This window comes from Schistocerca piceifrons, chromosome 6 (assembly GCF_021461385.2).
Source record: "Schistocerca piceifrons isolate TAMUIC-IGC-003096 chromosome 6, iqSchPice1.1, whole genome shotgun sequence".
Classification (NCBI taxonomy): Eukaryota; Metazoa; Arthropoda; class Insecta; order Orthoptera; family Acrididae; genus Schistocerca; species Schistocerca piceifrons.
In genome coordinates, this window is record NC_060143.1 from 518460556 (window position 1) to 518480390 (window position 19835).

The 19835-nt window shown below is 36.4% G+C and overlaps 1 protein-coding gene across 4 annotated transcripts in view; it reads right to left on the minus strand.

Annotated features, from left to right (window-relative positions):
* Positions 1–1015: 1015 nt before the first annotated feature.
* Positions 1016–19835, minus strand: part of LOC124802909 (synaptotagmin 1-like) — a 1021155-nt gene continuing 1002335 nt past the window's right edge. For all 4 annotated transcript variants that reach the window (XM_047263978.1, XM_047263977.1, XM_047263975.1 and 1 more), the window contains one exon: positions 1016–3807. The gene's annotated coding sequence lies outside the window, so the exon portion shown is untranslated. The remainder of the gene's footprint in view (positions 3808–19835) is intronic.

The following is a 19835-nucleotide window of genomic DNA, read 5'->3' on the forward strand; positions in this document are numbered from 1 at the left end:
TGTTCTTTTCCTGTCATACAAGACTTTTCAACAGCTAACAAATGAACTAATTCTGTAGTGTATTCAATGAAAATCTCTCAGTAATTTTGTCAGGGCCTGACACATTGTTTGCTTTGAATAATCTTATAATTTGATTTTCAGTATGAGGTGACATTTTGCAATCTCTCTCATCTTTGTCCATGTGCAGTAATCAAAAATTGGTATGAGATAGTATCCTTGTGTTGGAATACGATTTTGAGTCTGTTAATTGCTTTTACATGTGGCCAGAATTCCTAGGATTTTTTGATAGGTCTTTCACCAGGGCTGACCTTGGGAATTATGTATGCCTCAAACAAAGCCCTTTTCGGAGGTAATGGTTGCCATTAAATTTCATTTGCCAGCTGCCCTACATACTTTTTTTCAGAGCACAACAGAAGTCTGCATTATTGGATGTGGTAGAAACTTGATAGAGCATACAAGGAGAAATTAAAGTTGCTCTATGTAAATACAGACCGATATTTAATAACATGTTTTGTAAAATCAGAGCAGAAAAAAATATGTTCCTTCATTTCGATTTTGTGGTTCTTTGTTGTTCAATGAAGTATTTTTGAATCAAGAACTGAGTTATATCAAACCTGTGTTCTAAATAGACTTGAATCCAAAGGCTTGTCATTTGTGGAAATTGTTCATAATATGCAAGGGTCCAGGTTCAAGTCCAGATCTGTCCACAATTTTAATCTGTCAGGAAGTTTCTCAGTGGTGCATGTTCCACTGTAGAATGAAAGATTCATTCTGGAAACTGTGATATAGTTTATTTTTCATTAATGTGTAAGTCAGACACTTTTATTTCAGTAGGTGTACAAGTGCAGGTACTGCTGATAAATGGTAATGCCTTTCAGGACAATAAATGATACATATGTCCTTTTGCTATACTTGTTGATTCCATTAACATTTTACAGTATGTATGTTGCCTTCAGAAATTATAGCATGCATTTCTGTCAGCAGTTAGAAATTCTTCTGAAAAGTCATATAAATATTACAGGAATATCTGAAATATTTAATTCTTTGTCCAGAAATATACAGTTAACATTCTCACATTTGTTGTATCCCCTGTGAAGCATATTTTTCTCACTGTCCAGCCATATAAATAGACATAAAAACAGTCTATTTTAAACAACATCAGAGGGATCTTATAAGTAAACCTTTCAAATATATAATTAAAAATGTTTCCACATCCATGGTGGTTAATAACATAGACAATAATGAACATTTTCATTTTTAGAATGCAGATGGGTCTCGCTATTAGAATACATCCACTGAATACTGTAAAAAATGTTGTATGCTTTGTGATGTAGACCACATAGAGGAGGGGAAAAGCTATGACTGAGTATGAGCACATTTGTACTAAAAAGGAGTAACACATATAATGGACAAATATAATGCATACATTATTTGTTATAAATTTAAAGGAAAATGAATGTGTTTGTTTTGAAGAATTGAAGAGGTAACAGCTGTAGTATCTCTCTCCATAAGTGGCACACTATGTTGCCCAAAAACTTGCAGGGGTGGAGTAGCTACTTGAATTACATTTTTAATTATAAATACTGAAGGAATGTTTTTTATGTAGTAATGTGATAAAGTTGGTAAATTTCTCTGGATGGAATCAACTGCACTTTCTATTTTCTGATTTGGACTAGTATTCGGCTTTATTATAGTACACAGTAAGTTCTACACACAGGCTAATTTACTTACATTCTCTCAGGCTGCATACAGTCACACATACCAATATATTTTATACATACATATATATACACATATATATTCCACAACCTATAATGCAGGGGTCATTAAATTGTGAAAACCATACTGTTTGTATAAAAAGTATAGTGTATTACTTGTCTAACCTCCAGTAAATAATTTTGCATATAAAAATGCATTTACTGGTCTTAAACATAATTTTCTGAGTAACATTCTGTTTACAAGGTTGCAGAATTAATTATTCATTACATTCATATATATATATAAACAATACTCTCTTTTTACAAAACAGATTAAAGCCAGAAATACATGTCATTAGCAGTCACATCTCATTCTCATTTGCAAACAGGAGGGTATGGATGATCTATTCCATATGTTAAAAAAAAGTTTGTAAAAATGATTATCTTACAAAAAATTCTAAAGGAGTGTAACCTTTAACATTGGCTTCCCACATGAAGAAAACAACAGGAATCCTAAAATAAAATAAACTGTCTAAGAATCCTGGCATCTCGAGAGAATTTGCACTGTGAAGGAAAGTGTTCTCTCTGGCTTGATTTATGAGTTGAATAATCTTGTTCATAGTGTTTCCCAATGGGAAACTTTAATAATAAATGTTTATATGAAATGTATAGTGATTTCATGTTTCTGTCTGCTTGGTCATCATTTCTGCGGTTGCTGCACAAGTTGCTTCTCATGTCTTTCTCATTTATAAACTGCATTTTATGGATCACCAATAAAAAAGAAAAAAATATGCAAGTAATTCACTGTGAGATTGTTCCTGACTGACAAGATCTGTAATTATTTAATACACTAACGGTTTTAATAGTTAAAGGTGGAACATCAGGAGATCGAAACTACTTCATCATGGCAGCTGATAAATGCAAATGGTGCATATGACCTCTTCAAAACTAGAAGAAACTGAGAAAAAAATGTGGTGCATCCAAAAGCATTTTCTGAGAAATGGAAGAACTCATTACATCAAACATTGTGCTATTTAGCTGCAGTGAAAACTTCCCACCACTTCTTTAATGACTAAAATTTATATATATTTCCAGCAGTTATTTTGTCTATTTAGTCATTTATAGAATGCAGATCTTCTTCTGCCAGAATTTGCTAAACAGATACAGATGTAATTTCGCAGACCCCATTGGTGCTTTATTATATCACCCAGTGGTGTTTTTATAAATTGGGAAGCAGTACACAATATTGTCAGTTGTTGTAGCAAAATAGCTCTGCTTGGTTAAAATTATATTCATCAAAACTGTTTGTTTCTGAGGAAGGGAAGGCATATACATATATATGCATGGCACTTTTTAACTTTTATTCCAGTAAAAATCACTGGATAAGCCACAATGAAGGTGAATAGATTAGTGAACCTCAAAAGATACTATTTATTTGCATATAGCAATCTCTTACAGTCCTATTGTCACTGATGTGTATACAAAACGAACCTCTTTGGCTACACCCTATTAGGCTATGCCCTATCTGATAAAATTCTGGTGCCTATTCATATGATACAATGCTCTTCATCTCCAGAATCATGATATGAAACACCAACATTACAACTTTTTAATGGTATATTATGAAAACTTTATTGTGGGTAGTATTATTTTAACAGCTTACATCTTAAAGAATGAATGCAGCTTTTGGCTTAGAGTAATGGTGGTAGCCTGCTGACACAGCAACTGTCAGTTACTTAACCTCACCATACAGAATCACTGCTGTAATATAATTTCTAACCACAATACTTGAATGAACAGTGAGGCATGTTATGGAAATACAGAGAACTGCAGATAGGAATTAAGTTAACCTCCAAAACTTCTGTAGTATTATATAGGATATATGCACACAGACCTTTTTTTTAAGAAAATGAACAATGTATGGGGACAATAGTGATTATAGCTTGAAGGAGATTTCCTTGCAAGAATGTTCTTTTTTAAAGCACATTTCTATTGAACAGAGTTGTGTAACACAAATAAGGTAGGATTATGGAGGAATTTGTTTGACATTTAACACTTTTTTGTGAATCCATACAGTAACATATTTCTCACAAGTGTGGAGTTTGGCAGTCTGAAACAGAATAACATACTGATTAGCAAATCATATATTTAACAAGAAAAATAATTCATGATACTTTGTACCTACTTATGGTGTATATGAGGAACTAAGAAATTTTGACTGTTCTTATTATATTTTTAAACCAATATTTTGACAAAACTGCAAATTCTACCTGCTTTTGACAAATCACAGTTCACAAATTATTATTAAAATACATTCTGTGTTTCAGTAAAATGTTTGCAACAAATTTTGTATTTAAGTACCCTGTATTTGCTACAGGATCATTTTTATTTTGTTTCCTGTTGTGTCTCTCATTACACTTTAAGTTCCTATTTGTTTTTCCCTTCTTTGCACCAAACACAAGTTCATTAGAAAGGAGTTCTGTTCTAAAAGTTATCAAATTTTGTTTAACTTGAACAGTTGTGCTCATATGCTCTGTTTCAGATAGAGGAAATACCCCAGCCCCTTCTCTGTCTCAAATACTGTTAGCACTTATTTCTGTTTTTCTTTTGGAATAAGGTATATTCAAATGTGGATACAAAGAACATACTGTAATTCATAACTTTTAACCCGATTGTGCCGCCATGCAACAATTAACATTTAGAAAGTACTGGTTAACAAATACTGTAATACTGAGTCAACGTATGAAAATGTTGACTGGCAACACTACTGAATTACTGAATTAGAAGAAACTGGAGTGGTGGATATTGAATATCAGATTTTAGATAGAGAACGGTCAGTGCCGAACCAAGGTCCAAGCTACACAAGGGGCCACTTGGAACGCCATGCTGAGAAGGGCACCGGAGTCAAAATCATTACAAACTGGACAAAGCTCCAGGGTCTGATGGAACCCGTAACAGAGTCTGTACTGAAGTTGTAACTGGGTTAGCCCCTCTTCTAACTATAATCTATTGTAGACCCCACAAACAGAAAACTGTAGCCAGTAGTTGGAAGAAAGCACAGGACTCATCTGTATGAATTCCACAGAACTACTGTCCAATATCCTTGAGATTGATTTGTTGTGGGAACTTAGAAGATATTCTAAGGTCAAACATAATGAGATATCTTGAACTGAATGATCTCCTCCTAGTATGGATTCCAGAAACATTGGTCATGTGAAAACTAACTCACATTTTTCTCACAAAACATACTAAAAGCTTTGGCTCAAGGTAGTCCAGTAGATGCGGTATTTTTTGATTTCTGAAAAGTAACTGACTCTGTACCACACCTACACTTATTGTCCAAAGTTCAATGATACGGGGTATCAAGTGAAATTTGTGACTGGACTGAGAATGTTTTGGTAGGGGGGACACAGCATGTTACCTTAGATGGTGGGTCATCACCAGATGTAGGAGTAACCTCATGTGTGCCCCAAGGAAGTGTGTTGAGACCCTTACTGTTCATGTTGTATATTAACTACCTTGCAGACAATATTAACAGTAATCTCAGACTTTTTGCAGAGGATGCAGTTATTTATAATGAAGTACTGTGTAAAAGAAGCTGCATAAATATTCAGTCAGATCTTGGTAAGTTTTCAAAGTGGTGCAAAGATTGGCAACTTGCTTTAAATGCTCAGAAATATAAAACTGTGTGCATCACAAAACAAAAAAAAAAAAAAACATAGTATCGTTTGACTATAATATTGATGACAACTGGAATTTGCCAACTCATACAAATACCTGGGTGTAACATTTTGTAGGGATATGAAATGGAATGAGCATATAGGCTCAACTGTGGGTAAACCAGGTGGCAGACCTCAGTTTATTGGTAGAATACTGGGAAATTCAGTCTACAAAGGAAATTGTTTAAAAATCATTCATGTGACCCATACTACAATATTACTTACGTGTGTGGGACCCATACCAAATATAACGAACAGGGGATAATAAATACGTACGGGAAGGGAACCGCGAATTGTCAAAGATTTTTATGAGCCATGGGAGTGTCACAGACACGCTGAAGAAATTAAATTGACAGACTCTTGAAGAGAGGTGTAAAAGTCAACTAACACAGTTCCGAGAACCAGACTTAAATGACTCTAGGAATATACTACAGCTCCCTACATATCACTCACATATGGATCATGAGATTAGAATAATAGAATAATTACAGAACACACAGAGGCGCTCACTCATTCTTCCCACACCCCATATGTGAATGGAACGGAAAGAAACCCCACTAGCTGGTACAATGGGATGTACCTTCTGCCATACACATCATAGTGGTTTGCAGAGTATGGATGTAGATGTAAAGATGATCCTAGTGCAGAATTTGTATACGGGGTGTATCAATAGAGCACACAACTGTCAGCGATACAAAATGAAGTATCCTAAGGAAGAGTCAAACAAATGTATGACAGAAATTTCAATTAGTTTGTGGTATGAAAAGTTACCATATCAAAGTGTGGAATATGTCAGAGACATACTAAACAGAATTGGCATGACCATATTTACGACTAGAAGAGTTAAGTATGTGGTGGCTGTATCTATGGCAAACAACATCACAAATCTAACTGAACAAACACAAAGATAGCTGAGAATACACTCAATATAATTAATGTTGAGTTGTGTGAAATGAATATCTTGTCATTAGGGGAACAAGACATATTTATTTGTTCAAAGATTATTTTCCACACTTCAAATATATTTATTTTCTGAAGATTAAAGACAAAGCTGTTTAAAAATTAGAAACTTCCACGAAAATAGTTGAAAATCAATATGGGAAGAAACTGGAGACTTCAGAGTCAGGCGATGGTACCAAAATGATGAATACTCATCCTAAAATACAAGATGAACTTAAGAGTTTTTCACATGAAGATGAACACACATAGATTTCAACAAAGCAGAACAACTGAAGGAGACACCACACAGTTTTCAAGTCAGCATGATCAACAACATATGCAGGAAACATGAATAAAAATCCGTGGGTCAAAATGACAAGTTTGCTATCTTCACACTAAACCAAACTGATGTGTGTTCAGTAAAAGGAAAAAGTCACACTGTAATATCACCTGGACATAAAATGGAACTTTCAAAGTTGAGAAGTTCTGGGGGTGAATGCATTATTCTAATTGAAGATCGCTAATGAAGAAAGGCCAGAAAGAAATCAAAGAAAAGAATCTTTGTCTTATATTATTTGGATTTACCCTCTTACAGAGTCTACCTACTTCATGAAAAAGACATTTTGGCCTCTGATAATGACATTTTTTGAGTAAAAAAAAAAAAAATCAGTAATAAAGAAGAACTACTGAAGTTAAGATTTTTGCAAGGACAAGATGAAGGAAACCAGAAGTCTGATAATTCACTTCATGATGTCTCAAAAGACAGTAGCATAGATCAGATAACTTAGATAGAGTCTCACCACTCAAACTTTATCTTTGAAACCTTGGGATACCTAACAGATTTGCAGGCTACGACATGAATCTTGTACAACATAGTAATATCACAAACTTTGTATGATAGAAAAAGCTGAAGACATTCTGTTTCAGTTATCCTGAAAGTAAAAAAAAAACTAACATAAAGTATACTCTGATAAATACAAAACTGAAAACTTGGAGTACTGAAGAACTTCCACAGAATGTAAAACGTTTAAACTGTTGTTGCGTTCTGCATTGAAAGCAAGATGGATGCTTTAAAGCTGGATTAGTTGCAAGAGGTTCCGAGCAGGAGGAACGAATACGCTATTTATAAATTTTTACTTCCGTGGTGCACTGCAAATTGATTAGACTGCTTCTTCTTAATCTTACAGCTACGAAAATAAAGAACATAATATTTGATGTTAAGACATCATTCTTATAAAGTGATCTGCAAGAAGAGTTTACATGAATCAAGCTGAAAGATGCAATGATGGTATAAATAGATTTTGTAAATTGAAGAAAATTTTATATCACCAGAAAAAAACTTCAGAGATTTAGAACATGAGATTTTCAAATTTTCTTATAACATTTGAATATGTAAATCCAGGTGACAATCACTGTATCTATTACAATGGATATAAAGCATCATTATAACATTGTTTGGTGAGGATGAACTAATTACAGGAAAAAAGACAGACAGCATTAGGGAAGTTGTGAAAAAGTGGTGCCAAAAGTTTGAAATAATATTTGACTGTATGTTTTGGAATCAAATGTCCTATTTTGGAATGAAAATTAAAGTGATTTCACAGATAATTTTTTAAATCAAACTATATTTATAGAGAATGACCTGGGATGTTTTCACCTTAATAACTTCAATCCAGTAGTTATACCTGTGGAACATGGAATTGTGACAGAAAATAAAATTTTGTGAATGATGAGGCACTGGACGCAAAAGAATACTGCTAATAAGCTATCAGCAGTCTATTGTACCTTGCAATAATATTTCACCAGGAGATCAGTTTTACTATTACTTGCTTAAACAGAGTTTGTAATAAACCAATGATGAGTCACTGGAAAACAGTGTGACACATTTTTCAGAAACTCTAATGTCTGCTGTATTCTTTAGATTAGATTAGATTTACTTTCATTCCAACTGATTCGTAGTGAGGAGGTCCTCCAGGATGTGGAACATGTCAGAAAAACAACAATACATGACAAATATTTACAACTAAAACAAATAAGCTAATGTACCATTCCACAGGTCCCAAGTGGAATGATTGTCATTTTTTAATGAACACTATATAAAAGTCATTTTACAAATACTAATGCACTGAATTTAAAATAAAAAAGTTTTTATTTATTTATAAGGTAATAAACATGTAATACAACTACTATAATACTTATTTACAATGAACACATTACTGCACTGAAATGGTGCAGAAGTTAGATTGTACTTACACACACACACACACACACACACACACACACACACACACACACAGATTTACAATATTACTGCACTGGAATTGCGCAGAAGTTATATTGTATATACTCTTTGTCTTTAAATATGTCTGCTTGTGTCTGTATGTGTGGATGGATATGTGTGTGTGTGCGAGTGTATACCCGTCCTTTTTTCCCCCTAAGGTAAGTCTTTCCGCTCCTGGGATTGGAATGACTCCTTACCCTCTCCCTTAAAACCCACATCCTTTCGTCTTTCCCTCTCCTTCCCTCTTTCCTGATGAGGCAACAGTTTGTTGCGAAAGCTTGAATTTTGTGTGTATGTTTGTGTTCGTTGTGTGTCTGTCGACCTGCCAGCACTTTCATTTGGGAAGTCACATCATCTTTGTTTTTAGATATATTTTTCCTATGTGGAATGTTTCCCTCTATTATAACCACACACACACACACACACACACACACACACACACACACACACATATATATATATATATATACACACACACAAATCAGTTGGTTTTACTGAGAAATTCATCAATGGGGTAGAAGGAGTTGGCCACCAATAAATCCTTTAGGCTTCTCTTAAACTGAATTTCATTGGTTGTTAAGCTTTTTATGGCTGCTGGCAAGTTATTGAAAATGTGTGTTCCTGAATAATGCACACCTTTTTGTACAAGACTAAGTGACTTTAAATCCTTGTGAAGATTATTCTTATTTTTAGTATTGATTCCATGAATTGAGCTGTTGGTTTGAAAAAGTGATATATTTTAATGACAAATTTCATTAAGGAATAAATATATTGGGAAGCAGTAGTTAGGATCCCTAGTTCGCTAAACAGGCTTCTGCAGGATGTTCTTGAGTTCACACCACATATAACTCTTACTGCATGTTTTTGTGCCCAGAAAACTTTAGCTTGGCTTGATGAATTACGCCAAAAAATAACCCCATATGACATTATGGAATGAAAGTAAGCATAGTATGCCAGCTTCTTCATTTTTATATCCCCTGTGTCTGACAAAATTCGCATTGCAAACAGAGATTTGTTAAGAGGCTTCCGCAGTTCTGTGGTGTGCTCCTCCCAGTTGAATTTATTATCAAGCTGTAATCCCAAGAATTTAACACTGTCCACTTCTTCTATCTCCTTGTCATCGTATGTTAGACATATACTCGTGGGACACCCCTTACAAGTTCTGAACTGCATGTAGTGTGTTTTTTCAAAGTTTAGTGACAAAGAATCGGCTAGGAACCAGTGATTAATGTCCACAAATATTTTATTAGCTGATCTTTCTAAGACTACGCTTGATTTGCTATTTATTGCAATGTTTGTATCATCGGCAAACAAAACGAACTTGGCATCTGGTAATGTTACTGATGAAAGGTCATTGATATACACAAGAAAAAGTAAGGGCCCCAAAATGGAACCTTGTGGGACCCCACATGTAATTAGTTCCCAGTTGGATGATGCCTGATAGCTTGATACATGTCTCTTTCCTAATAACACCCTTTGTTTCCTGCCAGAGATATAAGATTTGAACCATTTTGCAGCATTTCCTGTTACACTATAATACTCTAATTTACTTAAAAGGATATTGTGATTTACACAGTCAAATGCCTTTGACAGATCACAAAATATACCAGTTTCCTTCATTTTTTTGTCTAATGAATTAAGCACATTTTCACTGTAAGTGTAGATAGCCTTCTCAATATCAGAACCTTTTAGAAATCCAAACTGTGACTTTGACAGTATGTTATTTGAGATAAGATGGTTATAAAGCTGACTGTACATTACTTTTTCGAAAATTTTTGATAGTGCTGGCAACAGTGAAACTGGACAGATATTTGATGCTATTTCTTTATCTCCCTTCTTAAACAGTGGCTTCACTTCAGCATATTTCAGCCATTCGGGAAATATTCCCCTGATAAATGACTGATTACACAGATAGCTTAATATGTTACTTAGCTCAGAATCACATTCTTTAATTAACTTTGTTGATATTTCATCATACCCACTAGATGTTTTTGATTTTAAAGATCTTATGATGGACATTATTTCTGTTGGGGCAGTGAGGGTCAAATTCATATTATGGAAGTTGCTTGAAATTTCTGGTCTGAGGTATTCCATAGCAGCATCTACCAAACCTGACAACCCCATATTTTCGGTAACAGTTATAAAATGTTTATTAAAAAGTTCTGCAACACTATACACATCTGTCACCAATGTATCATTTACTCTTAACGCTATTTGTTCATCCTCATGTCTGGTTCTACCGGTCTCCTCCTTCACTATATCCCATATTGTCTTTATTTTGTTATCTGATATGACTATCTTTTCCTTGTAATATATTTGCTTTGTCGTCCGTATTACAGTCTTTAATATTTTGCAGTATTTCTTGTAATGAGCTATAGCATCAACATTGGAACTGTTTTGGTTTGACAAATACAGTTTTCTTTTTGTTTTACAAGATACCCCTATTCCTCGAGTAATCCATGGCTTTTTTGTAGACTTTGCTCTAACCTTGGTACGTTTTGGGGGAAAACAGTGTTCGAATAAGGTAAGCACTTTATTAGCAAAAGTGTTATATTTTTCATTCATGCCATGAGCACTGTAAACATCAGTCCAGTGAATGTCTCTGAGGAGTGTCCTAAAATAATCAATTTTTGGCTTACTTATTACCCTCTTGAGCTCAGATTTAACAGATTTTATATCCTGTTCAGTATTAACATTTAACAGAAGGAACTGCATGTCATGGTCTGAGAGGCCATTGACTATTGGTTTTGTAATATAATTTTGTTTATTGGACTTTTCTATAAAGATATTATCAATGGCTGTTTGTGAGCAAGTGGCTACCCTAGTGGGGAACTTTACAGTGGGAATTAAGTTGAATGATAGTGTTACTAACCCAAATAAGTTCTTATTGGGAGAGTCTTTAAGGAAATCTACATTGAAATCACCAGCAACCACTATTTCTTTGTTTTTGGTTGTTAAATGGGCCAGTACAGCTTCAAGGTGGTTTACAAACAGATTAAAGTTACCTGCAGGTGCTCGATATACACTTAATATTATGAAGGATTGTTTGTGAAATTCTAATTCTGTTGCACATGCTTCCATATGCTGTTCTAGGCAAAATTTATGAATGTCTATATTCTTAAATTTATTGATGGAAGCTCAACACTGCTTGCATTACTGATCTGATTAGGAGTTGATGTCGCTGTCAGATGTTCCACCAGTGCAGTTCTCATCACAAATGGTGGACTCATTGTCTGGTACACTCAAAAACAATGTGTATGTTGACTTCAACAGCTGAAACAGAGTACCAAGTTGCTATCTTTTTGATAGATGATATATTCTGGATATTGTGTTTCCAACGAGAACTTAAAATTTCTTGTGTGAATCGACCGACAGAACTTTGTGTTGACAATCAAGCTACCTTACATGTGTTCAAGAATACCTATGACAGAAAAATAATATCAGCATATTGAAATTTCTGAACATACAGAAAAGACTGTCAAATTAAAACATGTTGAGAGCTCCGATCTGACTGAGCGAGGTGGCACAGCAGTTAGCACACTGGACTAGCATTTGGGAGGACAATGGTTCAAACCCATGTCTGGCCACGCTGATTTAGGTTTTCCATGATTTCACTAAATCACTACAGGCAAATGCCAGGATTGTTCCTTTGAAAGAGTACGGCCAATTTCCTTCCCAACTCTTCGCTAATCTGATGGGATGGAAGACCTTGCTGTTTGGTCCCCTCCCTCAAATCAACCAACCAACCTCAAATCTGATGGATGAAATGTTCAAAGAATTAAGGTGAAAAATAATTAACTGGGAGTTTTGAGAGTTAATTATTTTCCTGTTGTTATGGATTGTGCATGATGTTAATATGTACATTTGGTGTCTTAACTTGTAGTTTTGAAATAATTGCTCTTTGATTTATCTCTCTGGCAGTCTTATTAAGTATGCTGTGTGGCAATGTTCTGTGTTCTGCTATTTGGGCACCAAAATAACTGAGGTTGGCCGAAGCAGAGAAGGTATAAAGGGCAGACTGGTAATAGCAAGAAAAGAATTTCTGAAAAGAAAGTTCTTAACATTCAGCATAAATGAAGAGTTAAGAGTCATTTCTGAGGTATTTGTCTGGCATTTTCAGCAGTGAAATTTGGACAGTAAGCAATTCAGACTAGAAAGTAACAGAAGCTGCAGAATGTAGTGCTACAGTAGAATGTTGAGGGTAGATTAAATAAACAATGAGGAGGTACTGAAGTGAATTGTGGAAAAAAGAAATTTAAAGCACGACTGAACTAAAGGAAGAGATTATATGATATGACATATCCAGAGACATCAAGGAATTGTCAATTTGGAGATGGAGGGAAGTGTGGGGAGTAAAAACTGTACATGGAGACATAGGCATGAATATAGTAAGCATATTCAAATGGTGTAGACTGCACAAGTTATTCAGAGATGAAGATGCTTGCTCAGGACAGACTAGTGTGGTATGGTGCATCAGACCAGTCTTCGTACTAAAGGCAAAAACAGCAATGTTATTAATTAAAGTGTACTCATTTAAACATGGTTCAAATCATTCTTTTCTATTAAAGTTAATCAAGGCCACTGCCCACGTTAAACTCTGCAAGTGATCTATCTGAGAAACATCACAATTTTCAATACTATGACCAGGTCCACTGAATTTACTGCTAAGTAAACTTAACATAGCTTGTAAACTGTGATAATTAAATCTAAGCATAGTTTATTTTTCTGTTTGCTTCTCAATGCTTCCTCTGCATACCAATGCAGGGGTGAGAAGGAGGAGGACTGCAACCAACCACCCTTTTTGTTGAATGATGAGCGTTTGTATTTTCCAGTTCCATAGTTTGAAAGTCACTTAGGATTTTCCATTAATACAATAGTGATCTTATGTGAGTCCTTTTACATTGAAGAGCCATGACATGCCATGGACTCATCTAATGTCTGAAGTAGTACTGGAGGGAACTGACACATGAATCCTGTAGGATTGTCCATAAATCCGTACGAGTATGAGGGGCTGGAGATCTCTTCTGAATAGCACGTTGCAAGGCATCCCAGATATGCTCAATAATTTCATGTCTGGGGAGTTTGTTGGCCAGCGAAAGTGTTTAAAATCAGAAGAGTGTTCCTGGAGCCACTTTGTAGGAATTGTGGATGTGTGGGGAGTTGCATTGTCCTGCTGGAACTGCCCAAGTGCACTGGAATGCACAATGGATATGAATGGATGCATGTGGTTAGACAAGATGCTTATGTACATATCACCTGTCAGAGTCCTAGCCAGACCTATCAAGGGTACCATATCACTCCAACTGCACACACTCCACACCATTACAGAGCCTCCACCAGCTTGAACAGTCCCCTGCTGACATGTAGGGTCCACAGATTCATGACGTTGTCTCCATACCTGTACACATCCATCCGCTCAATACCATTTGAAATGAGACTCATTTGAGCAGGAAACATCTTTCCAGTCATCAACAGTCCAATGTTGGTGTTGACGGGCCCAGGCAAGGCATAAAGCTTTGTGTTGTGCAGTCACCAAGGGTACAAGAATGGGCCTTCAGCTCCAAAAGCCCACATTGGTGATATTTCATTGAATGGTTCACATGGTGACATTTGTTGATGGACCAGCATTAAAATCTGCAGCAATTTGCAGAGGGGTTGTGCTCCTGTCACATAGAATAATTCTCATCAGTTGTGATTGGTCCCATTCTTGCAGGATCTTTTTCTGGCCACAGCGATGTTGGAGATTTGATGTTTTACTTGATTCCTGATATTTACGGTACACTTGTAAAATGATTGTATGGGAAAATCCCCACTTCATCACTTCCTCGGAGATGCTGTGCTCAATCACTCGTGCACCAAGTGTAACAGCACGTTCAAACTCACTTAAATCTTCATAATCTGACATTTTAGCAGCAGCAACCAATCTAACAACTGCGGCAACACTTGTTGTCTTATATAGGCATTGCTGACCTCAGTGCTGCATTCTATTGACATATCTCTGTATTTGAATACGCATGCCTGTACCAGTTCCTTTGGTGTTTCACTGTAAAATACCAATGCTCAACCTTGTAACATTGACAAAGTTGAAATACATTATCAACTACTGTGATACAAGTAAAGGAGGCTTATTAACAATAAACAGTGAAAAGGCTTTTGTAAAGATGCATGTTACTGGCTTAGTAGTTTTAGACATGACGTATGTCACAGCAAAATTGATGTATTTCTGTTTTGGTACATTGAGTGCAGATTTAGATATAAATTTCTAATGAGATGTGACATCTGGGCAATAAGCTATAGATACATCAAATAAGGGCTTCTTTCTGTTCTCTTTTGCATACACTTAACATGAGAGTCATATTTAGATAATCATTCATACCTTCATCACCATAGACATTAGTGTGATGTAGGATGTAGAAGTACCTATCAGATATCTACATCTACATCTATCCTCTGCAAACCACTATGAGGTGCATGACACAGGGTACATTCTATTGTGCCAGTTATCAGGGTTTTTCCTGTTCCATTCACGTATGGTGTGTGGGAAGGATGATTGTTAGCATGCCTCTGTGCATGCAGTAATTATTCTAATCTTATCCTCACAATCTCTACATGAGTGATATGTAAGAGGTTGTAGTATATTCCTAGAGTAATCATTTAAAGCTGGTTCTTTCAACTTTGTTAGTAGACTTTCTCAGGATAGTTTGCAACTATCTTCAAGAGGCTTCCAGTTCAATTGGAAATTGTTATACTGTTGTTGTTGTGGGCTTCAGTCTGAAGTCCTGTGCAAGCCACTTCATCTCTAAGTAACTACTGCAATCTGCATTCTTCTGAATCCACTTACTGTATTCATCTCCTGGTCTACCTCTACAATTTTTATCCCCAACAGTTCACTCCAGTATTAAATTGGTGATCTCTTGATGTACCTGAATGTGTCCTATTAATCAATCCCTTCTTTTAGTTATGTTGTGCCACCAATTTCTTGTCACCTCTATTCTCTTCAATGTCTCTTCATTACTTATATGAGCTACCCACCTAATCTTCAGTGTCCATTGTAGCACAAAATTTCAAAAGCCTCTATTCTCTTCTTTATCATCCATGTTTCACTTCCATACAAGGCTGCATCCCCCAAAACTAGCTACAGAATAGTCATCCTAACACTTCAATGTATATCTAATGTTAACAAATTTCTCTTCTTCAGAAACACTTTTCTTGTGATTGCCAGTACATATTTTATGTCCTAGCTACTTTCGCCAACATCAGTTATTTTGCTGCCCAAACAGCAAAACTCATTTCCTAATCTAAGTCCCTTACCATCATCTAATTTAATCTAACTACATTCCATTATCCTTGTTTTGCTTTCTGTGGAAGTTCATCTTATGTTCTCCTTTCAAAACACTGCCCATTCCATTCAACCGCTCTCCCGAGTCCTTTACTATCTCTGTCAGAATTATGTCATCGGCAAACCTCAAAGTTTTTATTTCATCCTCCTGGACTTTAATACTTACTCCAAATTTTTATTTTGTTTCCTTTATGGCCTGGCAATGGTCTTGCCGCAGTGGATGCACCATTTTCTGTCAGATCACTGAAGTTAAGTGCCATCGGGCGGGGCGTGGCCAGCACTTGGATGGGTGACCATCCCAGCCACCATGCGCTGTTGCCATTTTTTGGGGTGCACTCAGCCTTGTGATGCCAATTGAGGAGCTACTTGACTGAATAGTAGCGTCCCTCCTATCTGCATCCTTAGCTGAGGATGACACGGCAGTCAGATGGTCCCAATGGGCCACTTGTGGCCTGAAGGCACAGTGCTTTTTTCCTTTATGGCTTGCTCAATGTACAGACTGAATAACATTGGGGACAGGGTACAGCACTGTCTCACTCCCTTCTCAATCACTGCTTCACTTTTATGACCCTCGACTCTTATGACTGTTTTCTGATTTTTATGCAAGTTGTAAATAGCCTATCACACCCAGTATTTTACCACTGCTACCTTCAGAATATCAAAGAGATTGTTTCAGGTAACATTGTAATAATCTTTCCCTATGTCTACAAAGTATTACATCATGTATTCCTATATTTCTTCAGAATCCAAACTGCTCTTCCCTGAGTTTAGCTTCTACCAGTTTATCCATTCTTCTGTAAAGAATTCATGTTAGTATTTTGCAGCCATAAGTTATTATGCAGATAGTTCAGAATATTCACATCTGTCAGAACCTGCTTTCTTTGGAATTTGAATTATTACATACTCCTTCAAATCTGAAGATATTTTGACTATCTTATACATCTTGCACTTAGGATGGAATAGCTTTGCCATGGCTGCCTCTCCCAAGGCTATCAGTAGTTTTGACAGAAAGTCGCCTTCCCCAGGAGCCTTGTTTCAAATAGGGTCTTTCAGTGCTCTGTCAAATTCTTCTTGCAGTATCATACCTCCCATCTCATCTTCATCTACCTTCTCTTCCTTTTCTGCAATATTCTATTAAAGTCTCTCTCCTTTGTACAGGCCCTCTATATACTCCTTCCACCTTTCAGCTTTCCCTTCTTTGCGTAGTACTGCTTTTCCATCAGAGCTCTTGATATTGATGCAGCTGCTTCTCTTTTCTCCAAAGGTCTTTTTAATTTTACTGTAGACAGCATCTATCTTTATTCTACTGAAATATGCTTCTGACATCTTCTCTCTAACAATTACTGCTGAGCCATTTTGCAGTTTCTGTCAATCTCATTTTTTAGAAGTTTGTACTCCCTTTCTCCTGCTTCAGTTGGTGCATTTTTATTTTTCTCCTTTCATCAAATAAATTCAGTATTTCCTGTGATAGCCAAGAATTTCTACTAGGTCTTATCTCTTTACCTGTTTGATCCTCTGCTGCCTACATTATTTTATCTCTCAAAGCTACCCATTTGTCTTCTACTATATGTCTTCCCCTGTTCTACTTATATAATCAGTCTGAAACCTTGCAATATGTCCAGATCTCTTCCATGTATACAACCTTCTTTCATAAGTCTTAAACCAAGTATTAGCAATGATTAAATTATGCTGTGTGCAGAATTCTAACAGGTGGCTCCCTCTCTCATGCCTTTCCCCCATTCCATATTCACCTACTATTTTTCCTTCTGTTCCTTTTCCTACTACTGAATTCCATTCCCCCATCACAACTAAATCCCCATTTTCCTTAACTATCTGAATAATTTCTTTTATCTCATCATACATGTCTTCAATCTCTGCATCATCTGTGGAGCTAGTTGACATACAAACTTGTACTAGTATGGTGGGTGTTGGCTTAGTGTCTACCTTGGCTACAATTATGCATTCACTATGCTGTTTATAGTAGCTTAGCCACATTCTTAATTTCTTATTCATTATTAAAGCTGCTCCTGTATTACCCCTATTTGATTTTGTATTTACAACCAGTATTCACTTGATCAGAAGTCCTATTCCTGCTGCCATTGAACTGCACTAATTCCCACCATATCTAACTTCAACCTATCCATTTCATCCTTAAATTTTATAACCTATGTGCCCAATTAAGGTGTATAACATTCCATATTCTGACCCATAGGAGATGTGAATAGTGGAGTATTCTACCTCCAGAATATTTTATCCAAGAGGATGCCATCATCATTTAACCATAAAGTAGAGCTGCTTGCCTTCAGAAAAAATTACAGCTGTAGTTTTCCCTTGTTTTCAGCCATTCACAGTACCAGTACAGCAAGGCCATTTTGGTCGATGTTACAAGCCAGATCAGTCAGTCATACAGATTGTTGCCCCTGCAACAACTGGAAAGGCTGCTGCCCCTCTTCAGGAACCACATGTTGGTTGGCCTCTCAACAGATATCCCTCCATTGTGGCTACACCCATGGTTCATAGGACAATAGTAAAATCATAGTGCACTAATGGCTGTGAGACTATAAGGGTAGATAGCTGCTCAACAGGAACATCTAAATCAGACACTAAAACTAGCTGTTGTAATCAGAGATACCTTCCTACAAGGGGAAGGAGAAAACATAGGGGTCAGCTCATTCTATTGGGGGAGACAGATATGTCTATGGCCAACAATAGCATTACATACTGAGACTACATTGCTGGTCATTATTACTGGTATCAACTCTTTCTTTCATCAACTTTCAACATTTCCTACCACATTGCACTATTTCTGATTGTTATCATCTTCCATTCTCATCCTCTTGCTGACATCAAACATCAACATTCCTTATGCACTGCTGATTAATGCCAATTGCATCACTCAATACATATTTGACATACTAAATTGTGATCCACAACTATGTTGCTTGATGATGGGAAGAATAAAAAATATTGGTGTGAACAGTGACATGACATTTTCATGCATCAACCCCATCATGTTCCAAGTATAGGTGTCCTTTTTAGCCAACCAAAGTTCTAAATCTTGCACTTGATTTGAATTCATTTGTATGATCATAGGGTCAATACCTTTGTCATCATTTCACTACAGCATCACCCCTTTGTCACATTTGTTTTATCTGGTACTCTTTGTCTTGATGATACACCTTACTGGATTATTACCTTCAACTCTCTCATAATTTCATAAATACCTCCATCCAAATTAGGTCTATTAACCACCAACTGTGCCCAAACTTCAACAGTTGTTGTTCCTCCCACACCAACAACACTCATCATAGCTTTACACCCATGGATGGAACATACGGAGTCTTGTATAACTCTTCTCTTTGCCACAGCCTTCAGACAGTAACTACCACAACTTCCCTCCCCCCAACCTCTCTCTGCCCAACCCCCCAAAAAAGATACAGTTTTACAAAACAAATCTCACACATTTAATCCTTTCCACACTGCTAACTCATCAGCCATGCCCACTAAGCAGCCACAAAGGAGCAATCATCACTTAGTACCACCCCATCTAGTGCCTGATTAAGCTCCTAATTACTTCTATTGCCCATCTCCACTCATTCCTGCCCTAAATATGCTTCCAACTCTGTACCTGCCCCGCTCTTTGCCCCTCCAGCCCCACAAGATTCCTTCATCCCACAATCTCTCTCATCCTCCAGGGAGACAAGTGAGCCATAGGTCAAACAACATCAGAAGGCTATCCTTGGAGTGGCTTGACAAACAAATAGTTCCTGAAGAGTGGCAGAAGAATTTAAAAAGTTGAAAGGATGGATAACTGAGAATATGTACCTCTTCTGTATGGTTTAATGACGATGGGATCCTTC